Here is a 14,006-nt window from a genome sequence, read left to right on the forward strand (position 1 = left end):
ATTCCCTTGTTTTTTTTTTCATTTATTTCATTTACAAAGAGCAGATAAAAGGCCTAGATGTCATTTCAAGTGTGGTATATTCATTTGGAATGTGGGGAGGTCATCTCTCAATATGAAGTCCAAAGAGCTGTCACTATCAGTGAAGCAAGCCATCGTTAGGCTGAACAATCAAAACAAAGCCATCAGAGAGAAAGCAAAAACATTAGGTGTGGCCAAATCAACTGTTTGGTACATTCTTAAAAAGAGAGAACACACTGGTGAGCTCAGCAACACCAAAAGACCTGGAAGACCACGGAAAACAAGTGTGGTGGATTACTCCTTTCCCTTGTCAAGAAAAAGCCCTTCACAACAGTTGGCCAGATGAAGAAAACTCTCCAGGAGGTATAGTAGGTGTATCTGTGTCCAAGTCAACAATTAAGAGAAGACTTCCCCAGAGGAAATACAGAGGTTTTATCACAAGGTGTAAACCATTGGTGAGCCTCAAAAACAGGAAGGCCAGATTAGAGTTTGCCAAGAAACATGTAAAAGAGCCTATACAGTTCTGGAGCAACATCTTATGGACAGATGAGACAAAGATGAACTTGTACCAGAATGATGGAAAGAGAAGAGTATGGAGGAGAGAAGGAACTGCTCAAGATCCAAAGCATACCAGCTCATCAGTGAAGCATGGTGGTGGTAGTGGCATGCGTGGCTGCCAGTGGAACTGGATCTCTTATATTTATTGATGATGTGACAGCTGACAAAAGCAGCAGAATGAATTCTGAAGTGTTTGGGGCAATATTATCTGCTCATTTTCAGCCAAATGCTTCAAAACTCATTGGACGGCGCTTCACAATGCAGATGGACAATGACCCCAAGCATACTGCGAAAGCAACCAAATAGTTTTTTAAGGCAAAGAAGTGGAATGTTCTGCAATGGCCAAGTCAATCACCTGACCTGAATCCCATTGAGCATGAATTTCACCTGCTGAAGACAAAACTGAAGGGAAAATGCCCAAAGAACAAGCAGGAAGTGAAGACAGCTGCAGTGGCAGAGCATCACCAGGGACCAAACCCAGCGTCTGGTGATGTCTATGTGTTCCACACTTCAGGCTGTCATTGACTGCAAAGGATTTGCAACAAAGTATTAAAAAGTAACAATTTTATTTATGATTATATTCATTTTCCAATTACTTTTGGTCCCTTAAAAAGTGGAAGGCACATATAAAATGTGTTGTAATTCCTACACCGTTCACCTTATTTGGATGTAAATACCCTCAAATTAAAGCTGAAAGTCTGCACTTAAAGCACATCTTGATTGTTTCATTTCAAATCCATTGTGGTGTTGTACAGAGCTGGAATACTGACAATTGTGTCAATGTCCAAATATTTATGGACCTAACTGTATGTATGTGTGTATATATATATATATATATATATATATATATATATATATATATATATATATATACACACTGTATATATATATATATATATACACACTGTATATATAATATATACACACTGTATATATAATAAAATAAATAGTATGTGGTGGCGTTCTGTACAAAAAGTGCACTTTAATTTAGTGTTGTTTTGATATGTCATCTTAGTGACATCATGCACAAAAGTGCACTAATAGCTTGTTTTAAAATGTCTCTGACAATCTTGCACTTTGTGTTTGGAAATGACATGAATGTTTGTGCCACTGCTTAATAACTGTTTAATAAATACGCTTTTGGTCAATTGACTTAGTTGTGATTTCCCTCTCTGCATGAAAGTTTAAAATGAGCATGCACTACCGTTCAAAAGTTTGGGGTCACATTGAAATGTCCTTATTTTTGAAGGAAAAGCACTGTACTTTTCAATGAAGATAACTTTAAACTAGTCTTAACTTTAAAGAAATACACTCTATACATTGCTAATGTGGTAAATGACTATTCTAGCTGCAAATGTCTGGTTTTTGGTGCAATATCTACATAGGTGTATAGAGGCCCATTTCCAGCAACTATCACTCCAGTGTTCTAATGGTACAATGTGTTTGCTCATTGGCTCAGAAGGCTAATTGATGATTAGAAAACCCTTGTGCAATCATGTACACACATCTGAAAACACTTTAGCTCGTTACAGAAGCTACAAAACTGACCTTCCTTTGAGCAGATTGAGTTTCTGGAGCATCACATTTGTGGGGTCAATTAAACGCTCAAAATGGCCAGAAAAAGAGAACTTTCATCTGAAACTCGACAGTCTATTCTTGTTCTTACAAATGAAGGCTATTCCACAAAATTGTTTGGGTGACCCCAAACTTTTGAACGGTAGTGTATATTAATGCAGTATGAACAAGAATGTTTTAATGTAGACTAGAGATGTCCGATTATATCGGCAGGCCGATATTGTCGGCCAATAAATGCTTTAAAATGTAATATCGGAAATTATCGGTATCTGTTTTTTTATTATCGGTATTGGATTGCTTTTTATTAAATCAACATAAAAAACACAAGATACACTTACAATTAGTGCACCAACTCAAAAAACCTCCCTCCCCCATTTACATTTGTGGTGGATGGTCCGAATCTTAAACAGCAACAAAAGTGAATTTAGTACAAAAGTTTTATTTACCCATAATGAAATGGTACAAGGTTGGATTGAATTGTCATGCAAACAGACAACGTCCTCCGGAGACGTTGGATGAATCGAGAATCATGCGAATCATACATAGACTTGGTCTACTTGGCCATTTATCTCTTTCCCTCATGTGTCAAGGTCCCGTTGTTTTGGACCTGTTTATTCTGCAACCTCCTTGAATCCTTTAGCCGTAATAAACAATCAAAACATTTTGTAGAATGGTCAGGCCGACCACTCGTTCAACTATAACCCACATATGCTCCTTCAATGGTTCAGAATAGAAAAAAGAAAAACAAGCAGACATTCTTAATGCTGTTCGACCTCGCTCTCTTTTCGGACTGTGACAGACACAAAATATGGTACAATTCCACCACACACTCATTCACACAAAAGGGTTGTTTCTTTCTGTTATTAATATTCTGGTTCCTACATTATATATCAATATATATCAATACAGTCTGCAGGGGATACAGTCCGCAAGCACACATGATTGTGCTGGTCCACTAATAGTACTAACCTTTAACAGTTAATTTTACTCATTTTCATTAATTACTAGTTTCTATGTAACTGTTTTTATATTGTTTTACTTTCTTTTTTATTCAAGAAAATGTTTTTAATTTATTTATCTTATTTTATTAATTGTTTTTTAAAGGACCTTATCTTCACCATACCTGGTTGTCCAAATTAGGCATAATAATGTGTTATTTCCACGACTATATGTCGGTATCGGTTGATATCGGTATCGGTAATTAAGAGTTGGACAATATCGGATTTTAACAAAAAGCCATTATCCCTAATGTAGACACATAGAATCATCATACTGCTGTGATTACCGTAATTTCCGGACTATAAGCCGCTACTTTTTCCCCTCGTTCTGGTCCCTGCGGCTTATACAAGGGTGCGGCTTATTTACGGCCTGTTCTTCTCCGACACCGACGAAGAGGATTTCGGTGGTTTTAGTACGCAGGAGGAAGACGATGACACAATGATTAAAGACTGACTTTTCATATACTGGTAGGCTGGTTATTTTGATAACGTACAGGCGAGCACTTTGTATTACTTTGCACTAGGGATGTCCGATAATGGCTTTTTGCCGATATCCGATATTCCGATATTGTCCAACTCTTTAATTACCGATACCGATATCAACCGATATATGCAGTCGTGGAATTAACACATTATTATGCCTAATTTGGACAACCAGGTATGGTGAAGATGAGGTACTTTTTAAAAAAATTAGTAAAATAAGATAAATAAATTAAAAACATTTTCTTGAATAAAAAAGAAAGTACAACAATATAAAAACAGTTACATAGAAACTAGTAATGAATGAAAATTAGTAAGATTAACTGTTAAAGGTTAGTACTATTAGTGGACCAGCAGCACGCACAATCATGTGTGCTTACGGACTGTATCCCTTGCAGACTGTATTGATATATATTGATATATAATGTAGGAACCAGAATATTAATAACAGAAAGAAACAACTTTTTTGTGTGAATAAGTGTAAATGGGGGAGGGAGGTTTTTTGGGTTGGTGCACTAATTGTAAGTGTATCTTGTGTTTTTTATGCTGATTTAATTAAAAAAAACCACAAAAAAAACCCGATACAGATAATTAAAAAAAACGATACCGATAATTTCCGATATTACATTTTAACGCATATATCGGCCGATAATATCGGCAGGCCGATATTATCGGACATCTCTACTTTGCACCGTTGTATTATTTGTACTCTGCACGAATGCTGTTCGCCATGTCAAAGATGTGAAAGATTTATTGTTAATAAATGGGATGCTTTGCGTTCCCAAACAGTCATCTCTGTCCCGACAATCCCCTCCGTGGTAGCAGGAACCCCTATATACTACGGTAATTACACATCAAAACCCTGCGGCTTATAGTCGGGTGCGGCTTATATATGGAGCAATCTGTATTTTCCCCTAAATTTAGCTGGTGCGGCTTATAGTCAGGTGCGGCTTATAGTCCGGAAATTACGGTATATGCATCAAGTGTTCATTCAAGGCTAAGGCAAAACATGGAGATATATATCGTGTATCGTGACATGGCCTAAAAATATCGAGATATTAACAGGACAAAAAAAAAAGGAATACTATTTGGACTCATTGTTGGATGACGTGCTTAAAAGGTTGATGAGGTCCAAGTGAAGACAGCCTAATATGATTTCCCTGGTCGCTAATTATAGCATGAATAATTTGTAGTGGCTCGCGTGTGTGCGGGTGGGAAAGATTAAAAAAAATGGGAATATAAAAAAAAAAAAAAGATCAGTCTTTGTAGCAGAGGAGGTGCACTGAGGCGACAAGGTGACTGAGTTCCAGCAGGCTAAAAGGGGCCATAAAAGATGGGCTCTTCACTTGGCGCTGGGTGATAATAAGACAAGATAATGCATAGCTTTCAGATGAAACCTTTATGAGAGTGAATCTACCGCCGGCCTTGGTGTCAACTGCATTGCGTGTGTAGCTATAATGCAAATGACCTGCATCAGACACACTTTTAGTTGCACTCTAAATACTGCAAACATTGTTTTGCCTGGCAATTTATCTTCATGCTACAATGAGTGACAGTATTTCCTGTTGGAAGACATCCTTAGGGTTTTGTTTTTTTCCCGCACACATCTTGAAACAAATTGATGAAAATATCAAGTGCATCCCCGGAGTCCACAGGTGGTGATTTGAGTGGGTCCCTGGACAATTTGTTGGGCCCTGTGGAGAACACATATACCAAACCCAAAAGCAGTGAAGTTGGCACGTTGTGTAAATGGTAAAGAAAAACAGAATACAATTAAAGCTGCAAGCAGCGTTGGTCGGGTCCGCATTTTGGCAGGTGCTAGTCCTAGGTGTCCCAATACTTTTGTCCAGTGGTAGTCCTGAGTGAGACCTACATAGAGGTTTTTGTTTCGTGTCTCTACGATATTCGTACTGGGCTCGTAAAATCAAAACGGTAGCACGTGTTAAAAATCCGTACAGAACTTTTAATCAGAAGGGTTCAATCTCTCTCTTGTAGCAGTTTGAAGCCGAAACGACAAACGCGCTCAGAGGAGATGACGTTTGATGTTTGGTGACCGGTTGTAACAAAAATGTTGTTTTGAAGGAGGAATAGCAAACTTCCTGTTGATTTTTGCAATCTATGAAATGTAGGTCTAGGCGAGACCTACATAGAGGTATTTGTTTCATGTCTCTAAGACGTTCCTACCGGAAGTTACAAGCAGTTTTGTCTGAGTTTTCCTCTGAGGAGCAGTTTTTTCTCTGTTTTTTTCAAAAATTATGTAGAGCATAATTTTGAGCTTTGGGGTTCGGTTTTTTTTTAGATCGCAATTTCCACCAGTCCCGATGTGTGTGAGAATTTTGGTGAGTTTTGAAGTATTTTAAGGGGGTCAAATTAGAGGTCAAAGACGTAAAAGCAGTGTTGTTACTAAATTTTTGTCTAAAATGGGAAATTGCCAACTTCCTGTTGGTTTTTGCCCGAGGATGTGAAATTATGAAAGGTAGGTCTAAGTAAGACCTACATAGAGGTTTTTGTTTCATGTCTCTGTGACAGGTTTTTTTTACTAAAGTGGGCTGTCACAGTTTTTTTATGTGTGTGTCAAATTTGGTGAGTTTTGAAGCATGTTAAGGGGGTCAAAGTAGTGCGCAACGGTGCAGAAGAAGAAAGAAAGAATAATATAATATAATAAAACCTTACAAATTCAATAGGGTCCTTTCGTCCCATTGCAAAAGGACTCCCTTTGGGATTCCTTTGACAATGGTCCTGTGCGGACCCTAATGATTTGCAAATCCTTTTCAACTTATATGCAATTAAATAGACTGCAAAGACAAGATACTTAATGTTGACACCCCTTCTCAACTGTCTATGTGATGTCAAGGCTTGGTTAGCCCAGAATTTTTTAATAATGAATGAGGGAAAAACGGAAATTTCAGTTTTTGGTCCGGCCCTCACTGACTTGGGACCATTGCAAAATGATGTGCGTCCCAAAGTCACCAGCCTTGGCGTCACTATAGACAGCGATTTTAAATTTGACAAACAAGTCAATGGCGTTTTAAAATCGTGTTTTTATCATCTTCGTCTTTTAGCAGAGGTAAAACCATTTTTATCTTTTAACCTTTTTGAACGTGCATGCTTTTATTTCAAGTCGCCTGGACTACTGCAGTGCACTTTATGCTGGCATTAGCCAAAAAGCTCTCTCCCGGTTGCAGTTAGTCCAGAACGCGGCAGCACGACTTTTAACAGGGGCCAGGAAACGCCAGCATATAACCCCAATTCTTCGGAGTTTGCACTGGCTCCCTGTTCATTTTAGAATTGATTTTAAATCCTTGCTGTTTGTTTTTAAAGCTTTACATGGACTGGCACCTCAGTATATCTCGGACCTCATCCAAATTTACACTCCTGCGCGCGCTCTGAGGTCCGAGAGCCAGCTCCAGCTCGTGGTGCCCAGGACGAGACTTAAAACCAGGGGAGACAGGGCCTTCTCTGTGGTCGGCCCTAAACTCTGGAACACTCTGCCCCTCCATGTTCAAACTGCTTCCACAGTGGAGTGTTTTAAGTCTCGTCTTAAGACCCACTTTTATTCTTTGGCTTTTAACACTACGTGAGTTGTGTGTTGTCCTGTGTGTTTTTTATACATTTTGATGTCTATTTTACTGTTTTAATTGGTTTTACCCTTTAAAATCTTTTTTAAACATATTTATTTTTTATATTGTCTCTGTATTGGTTTTCTATTCATTTATTCTTTGTTTTATTCAGTCATTGGTGTAGCATAATATTGTTTTTAATATTGTTTTTAACATGGCTGTGCAGCACTTTGGAAACATTCTTGTTGTGTAAATGTGCTATATAAATAAAGTGGATTGGATTGATTGGAACTGAGAAGCTGCAATCATTAACTTAGAATTTAATGGCAGCAACACATTGCAAAAAAAGTATTAGCTCATTTGGCATTTGATGCCTGCAACATGTTTCAAAAAAAGCTGGCACAAGTGGCAAAAAAGACTGAGAAAGTTGAGGAATGCTCATCAAACACTTATTGGGAACATCCCACAGGTGAACAGGCTAATTGGGAACAGGTGGGTGCCATGATTGGGTATAAAAGCGGCGTCCGTGAAATGCTCAGTCATTCACAAACAAGGATGGGGCGAAGTCACCATTTTGTGCACAAATATAAGCAAATTGTTGAAACAGTTTAAGAACAACATTCTTCAACGAGTTATTGCAAGGAATTTATTAATTTCACCATCTACGGTGTGTAATATCATCAAAGGGCTCAGAGGATCTGCAGAAATTACTGCACGTAAGCAGCTAAGCCCGTGACCTTCGATCCCTCAGGCGGTACTGCATCAACAAGCTACATCAGTGTGTAAAGGATATCACCACATGAGTTCAGGAACACTTCAGAAAACCACTGTCAGTAACTACAGTTTGTCGCTACATCTGTAAGTGCAAGTTAAAACTCTCCTATGCAAAGCGGAAGCCATTTATCAACAAACAGTAAATAAACACAAACAGTAAATAAACACAAGACATATATATACTCTATTAGCCACAACACAACCAGGCTTATATTTAATATGCCACAAATTAATACATCATAACAATCACCTCCCCCCTCCCATCCATATAACCCACCAATACAACTCAAACACCTGCACAACACACTCAATCCCACAGCCCAAAGTACCGTTCACCTCCGCAAAGTTCATACAGCACATATATTTCCCCAAAGTTACGTACGTGACATGCACATAGCGGCACGCACGTACGGGCAAGCGATCAAATGTTTGGAAGCCAAAGCTGCGTACTCACGGTAGCGCGTCTGGTATCCAACTCAACGTCCTCCTAGTTGTGTTGCTGCAGCTGGCCGCTAATACACCGCTTCCCACCTACAGCTTTCTTCTTTGCTGTCTCCATTGTTCATTAAACAAATTGCAAAAGATTCACCAACACAGATGTCCAGAATACTGTGGAATTTTGAGATGAAAACAGACGACTTAATAGCTGGCCACAATGCTGTCCCGATATGTCCGCACAATCCGTGACGTCACGCGCAAACGTCATCATACCGAGACGTTTTCAGCAGGATATTTCGCAGGAAATTTAAAATTGCACTTTACTAATCTAACCCGGCCGTATTGGCATGTGTTGCAATGTCAAGATTTCATCATTGATATATAAACTATCAGACTGCGTGGTCGGTAGTAGTGGCTTTCAGTAGGCCTTTAAAGGCACATAAAGGCCTACTGAAAGCCACTACTAGCGACCACGCAGTCTGATAGTTTATATATCAATGAGGAAATCTAAACATTGCAACACATGCCAATACGGCCGGGTTAACTTATAAAGTGCAATTTTAAATTTCCCGGGGAACTTCCGGTTCAAAACGCCTTTGGAGGATGACGTATGCGCGTGACGTCGTGAGGTCCACGGAAGTGTTTGGACCCTTTTGGATACAATACAAAAAGCTCTGTTTTCTTCGACAAAATTCCACAGTATTCTGGACATCTGTGTTGGTGAATCTTTTGCAATTTGTTTAATGAACAATGGAGGCTGCAAAGAAGAACGTTGTAGGTGGGATCGGTGTATGCGGCTGGCTGTAGCAACACAACAATGAGGACTTTGTTGGATAGAAGACGCGCTAGCGGCGAACTCACCTTGACTTCCTACGTCTCCGGGCCGCTGACCGCATCGTCGATCGCTGGAACGCAGGTGAGCACGGGTGTTGATGAGCGGAGGAGGGCTGGCTGGCGTAGGTGGAGCGCTAATGTTTTTATCATAGCTCTGACGAGGTCCCGTTGTTAAGTTAGCGTTGTTAGCAACAGCATTGCTAGGCTTCGACAGGCATCGAATACACATTAACCGTGTATTTACATGTCCAGTGTTTGGTTTGGTGTCTCCTGATAGTAGTATTGTTGATCTTCTGTCTATCCTTCCAGTCAGGGGTTTATTTATTTTGTTTCTATCTGCATTTGAGACAGATGCTATCACATTAGCTCATGCTAAAGAGCTTTGTCGATGTAATGTCGTGGAGATAAAAGTCACTGTTAATGTCCATTTCACCTTCTCGACTCTCATTTTCAAAAGGGTATAGTATCGGAGGTGGTTTAAAATACAAATCCGGGATCCACAATAGAAAAAGGAGAGAGTGTGGATTCCAATAAGCCAGCTTGTACCTAAGTTACGGTCAGAGCGAAAAAAGATATCTCTTGAACTGCATTCTAGTCTGTCACTCTAACGTTCCTCATCCACGAATCTTTCATCCTCGCTCAAATTAATGGGGTAATCGTCACTTTCTCGCTCCTAATATCTCTCGCTCCATTGTAAACAACGGGGAATTGTGAGCAGCACTACCGCTTGTGACGTCACGCTACTTCCGGTAGGGGCAAGGTTTTTTTTTTATCAGCAAGCAAAAGTTGCGAACTTTATCGTCGATTTTCTCTACTAAATCCTTTCAGCAAAAATATGGCAATATCGCGAAATGATCAAGTATGACACATAGAATGGATCTGCTATTCCCGTTTTTAAATTTAAAAAAATCATTTCAGTAGGCCTTCAAGGACGTTTGTTTTCGATGGTGCTAAGCAGAATTTGTTGAGTTCTTTGGCGCACCTCTTTGTTTGGGACTTTGATCTTTCTGTTTGATGAAAAAAATTGATCTTTTGGGACATCTTCCATGCAGTATATGGCCATTGGGATGATTAGGGAGTTGTATGGAATGATTTTACTTTTTAATGTGATGAATCTAGTCTTATTTAGTCTTAGACAGTTCTAGCTTTACCCAACCTCCTTAAAATGTCAATTCCTGGGCTCCCCAGGTAGGTGAAGCTCTGTACATGTCGCACTGTTGTCTTCTTCACTCGCAAGTTGGGCGAGTGTTCTTCTTTTACTGACTTGACCTTTGGTTTTTTTTCAGTGCTGATCCTGAGGCCGACCTTAGCTGCCGCGTCTGACAGGCTGTCGGTCATCTCCTGTAGAGCCTGGGCTGTGTCTCCAAGACGGGCCAAGTCTTCAGCGAAATCCAGGTCAGTTGTTCTGGTGTTATTCCAGTTCGTTCCAAAGCTTGGTTTGGTTTGCTCGTGGCTTTGCGCATCACAAAGTCTGTGGTGATGCGCAAATTGCAGATAGCCGTTTCCTCGTTGTATTTTTTTGTAAAATGAAGCCATGCCTTGAGGCGTTTTTTCCGGTCCATTGTTGTTGCTGCTTTCTGTATCTGCCGCCTAATGACTGAGCTACGTCATTTCCTGGGACGTGCCACAGGGCATTTCCTAGTAAAAAAAAAAGGGATTCGTTCCCAGGGATTCAAATAAAGAACTAACTCTTTTTCTTTACTATAGTGGCCTCGATAACATAATTACAGTCTATTATATAGCATTATTCACATGGGAATAATATAAATACAGTCTATTATACAGCATTATTCACATGTGAATAATATAAATACAGTCTATTATACAGCATTATTCACATGTGAATAACATAAATACAGTCTATTATACAGCATTATTCACATGTGAATGATATAAATACAGTCTATTATACAGCATTATTCACATGTGAATAATATAAATACAGTCTATTATACAGCATTATTCACATGGGAATAATATAAATACAGTCTATTATACAGCATTATTCACATGGGAATAACATAAATACAGTCTATTATACAGCATTATTCACATGTGAATGATATAAATACAGTCTATCAGCATTATTCACATGTGAATAATATAATCTATTATACAGCATTATTCACATGTGAAGGAAGGTCTGGGGCAATTGTATTAGTCCCTGATGTTGGAGTACTCTTGTGTGGCTGGCACCAGTTGTACAAACTCTTAAAGATATTGGTGATTTTTTGTGGGATTCCATAGATGTTTGCTACGCTCCATACTGAGTGTCTTTGTACACTGGGGTTGTACGCTATACCGGTATTAGTATAGCTATTAGGGATGATGTTTGATAAGAAATTATCGAGTTCGAGCCCATAATCGAATCCTCTTATCGAACCGATTCTCTTATCGAATCCAGATAGGTTGTTGTATATGGAAAAAAAACACAATATTTGGTTTAACAGAAGCTCACTTTTATTTTATAAGAAAAAAATAAAATACAAATAAATATTGACTGTTGTTACCCCCCTAAAAAAATAAAATAAAATAAATAAATATTGACTGTTGTTACCCCCCTAAAAAAATTAAAAAAAATAAGTAAATATTGACTGTTGTTACCCATGGTATGGTATTTTTATTTTTTTTTGTCTTAAAAAAATACAATCGTGTGCTTACGGACTGTATCCCTGCAGACTGTATTGATATATATTGATATATAATGTAGGAACAAGAAATATTAATAACAGAAAGAAACAACCCTTTTGTGTGAATGAGTGTAAATGGGGGAGGGAGGTTTTTTGGGTTGGTGCACTAATTGTAAGTGTATCTTGTGTTTTTTATGTTGATTTAATTTAAAAATAAAAAAATAATTGTGCGGCCCGGTACTAATCGATCCACGGACCGATGTGAATAACCACCGGGCCGCGGCCCGGTGGTTGGGGACCACTGGTGTAGGCTACAAGATAACGTTAACGTTATCAGACACATACAAAAAGGCTAATGTTAACGTTACCGTTAGCCACTGACTGTGCTTAGGTAATGTTAGTGTAGCTAACATTACTGCAATCCTGGATTTACATACGAGGTAACGTTATTTTAGCCTAAAGGCTACGAGTGAGCAGATATGGAAATTAACCGGCAACAGTTAACGTTAGTTACTCACCAGCACTATCACTGGAATTGGCGCTGCAGGCTGAAGAGGGGCGTGCTTCGTCGCTGCTTCTCCACGACACCTTTCTCTAACCTTCAGGTGTCAACATGCTTGTTGTACTTCCCCCCTTACATGAGAGCGAAGCCTGGCAATAATTGCAGATAGCCGTTTCCTCGTCGTATTTTTTTGTAAAATGAAGCCATGCCTTGAGGCGTTTTTTTCCGGTCCCTTGTTGTTGCTGCTTTCTGTATCTGCCGCCTAATAACTGAGCTACGTCATTTCCTGGCACGTGCCACAGGGCATTTCCTAGTAAAAAAAAAAAGGGATTCGTTCCCAGGGATTCAAATAAAGAATCAACTCTTTTTCTTTACTATAGTTGCCTCGATAATGGGACCCGGTTCTCAAAAAGGGATTCAAGTCCATGGAATCGGTTCTTTTCTTATCGAACAACCGGGAGAACCGGATTCGAACATCATCCCTAATAGTTACTACTGAATAAAAAACGTGACTACACTGTTTGAAAAGTATCGGTTCTCTCTCTCAGTCGTCCTCAGACGAACTTCCATCGGAGTCTCCAATCATTCCGGTTCTCCATACACCCGGCCAGCTCCGTAGAGCTTTCAGCTCCCGCATCTTTCTTCAGGATGTCCACGTACATTAGCGCGGGACATCCTCGCGATCGATGCCCGGGCGTTGGTTCCCATAGGACCAGCCTGCTGGCCGGGAGCTCCTGATGTCTGTGGCAGTGACCGGCCAGCCTCATCCTCCTAGCTGTTACCTTCTTCCTGAGCCTCGGCAGTTGCCCGTACAGGTCCTTGTTGGTGATGTGGATGTTTTGGTCCACATTCAGAAAAGGGTTCCCCAACTTTTTTTTAACGGGCATGACGGTGCGCCGTCGTCACGTCGTGGCATTGCTGGTTTTACGAGCAGAGGAGCATGTTCGGCGGCGCACGATCACGGAGTACTTACAAGCAGACACGGTGTGTACACAAAAAAGGGAGAATGGACGCATTTTGGCTTAAAAACTAACGATAAAGGTGAAGTTATTACACTGAAACGCCCTCAGGAAGAGGTGCTTTAAGACATGGCTAGCTAGTTAGCGGCCATCCGCAGTCTGCAGTGTTTTAGCTACCGTATTTTTCGGAGTATAAGCCGCTCCGGAGTATAAGTCGCACCGGCCGAAAATGCATAATAAAGAAGGAAAAAAACATGTATAAGTCGCATTTTCGGGGGAAATTTATTTGATATAATCCAACACCAAGAATAGACATTTGAAAGGCAATTTAAAATAAATAAAGAATAGTGAACAACAGGCTGAATAAGTGTACGTTATATGAGGCATAAATAACCAACTGAGAACGTGCCTGGTATGTTAACGTAACATATTATGGTAAGAGTCATTCAAATAACTATAACATATAGAACATGCTATACGTTTACCAAACAATCTGTCACTACTAATCGCTAAATCCCATGAAATCTTATACGTCTAGTCTCTTACGTGAATGAGCTAAATAATGTTATTTGATATTTTACGCTAATGTGTTAATAATTTCACACATAAGTCGCTCCTGAGTATAAGTCGCACCCCCGGCCAAACTATGAAAAAAACTGCGATTTATAGTCCGAAAAATA

The 14,006-nt window shown here is 39.6% G+C and overlaps 1 protein-coding gene across 2 annotated transcripts in view; it reads left to right on the forward strand.

Moving 5' to 3' along the window:
- LOC133630222 (cyclic nucleotide-gated cation channel beta-3-like) overlaps window positions 1-14,006 on the forward strand; it is a 254,894-nt gene that overhangs the window by 92,480 nt on the left and 148,408 nt on the right. For both annotated transcript variants that reach the window (XM_062021681.1, XM_062021685.1), the window contains exon 2: window positions 10,522-10,630. The gene's annotated coding sequence lies outside the window, so the exon portion shown is untranslated. The remainder of the gene's footprint in view (window positions 1-10,521; window positions 10,631-14,006) is intronic.

The sequence above is a fragment of the Entelurus aequoreus genome, linkage group LG15 (genome assembly GCF_033978785.1).
Source record: "Entelurus aequoreus isolate RoL-2023_Sb linkage group LG15, RoL_Eaeq_v1.1, whole genome shotgun sequence".
In the NCBI taxonomy this organism is placed as follows: domain Eukaryota; kingdom Metazoa; phylum Chordata; class Actinopteri; order Syngnathiformes; family Syngnathidae; genus Entelurus; species Entelurus aequoreus.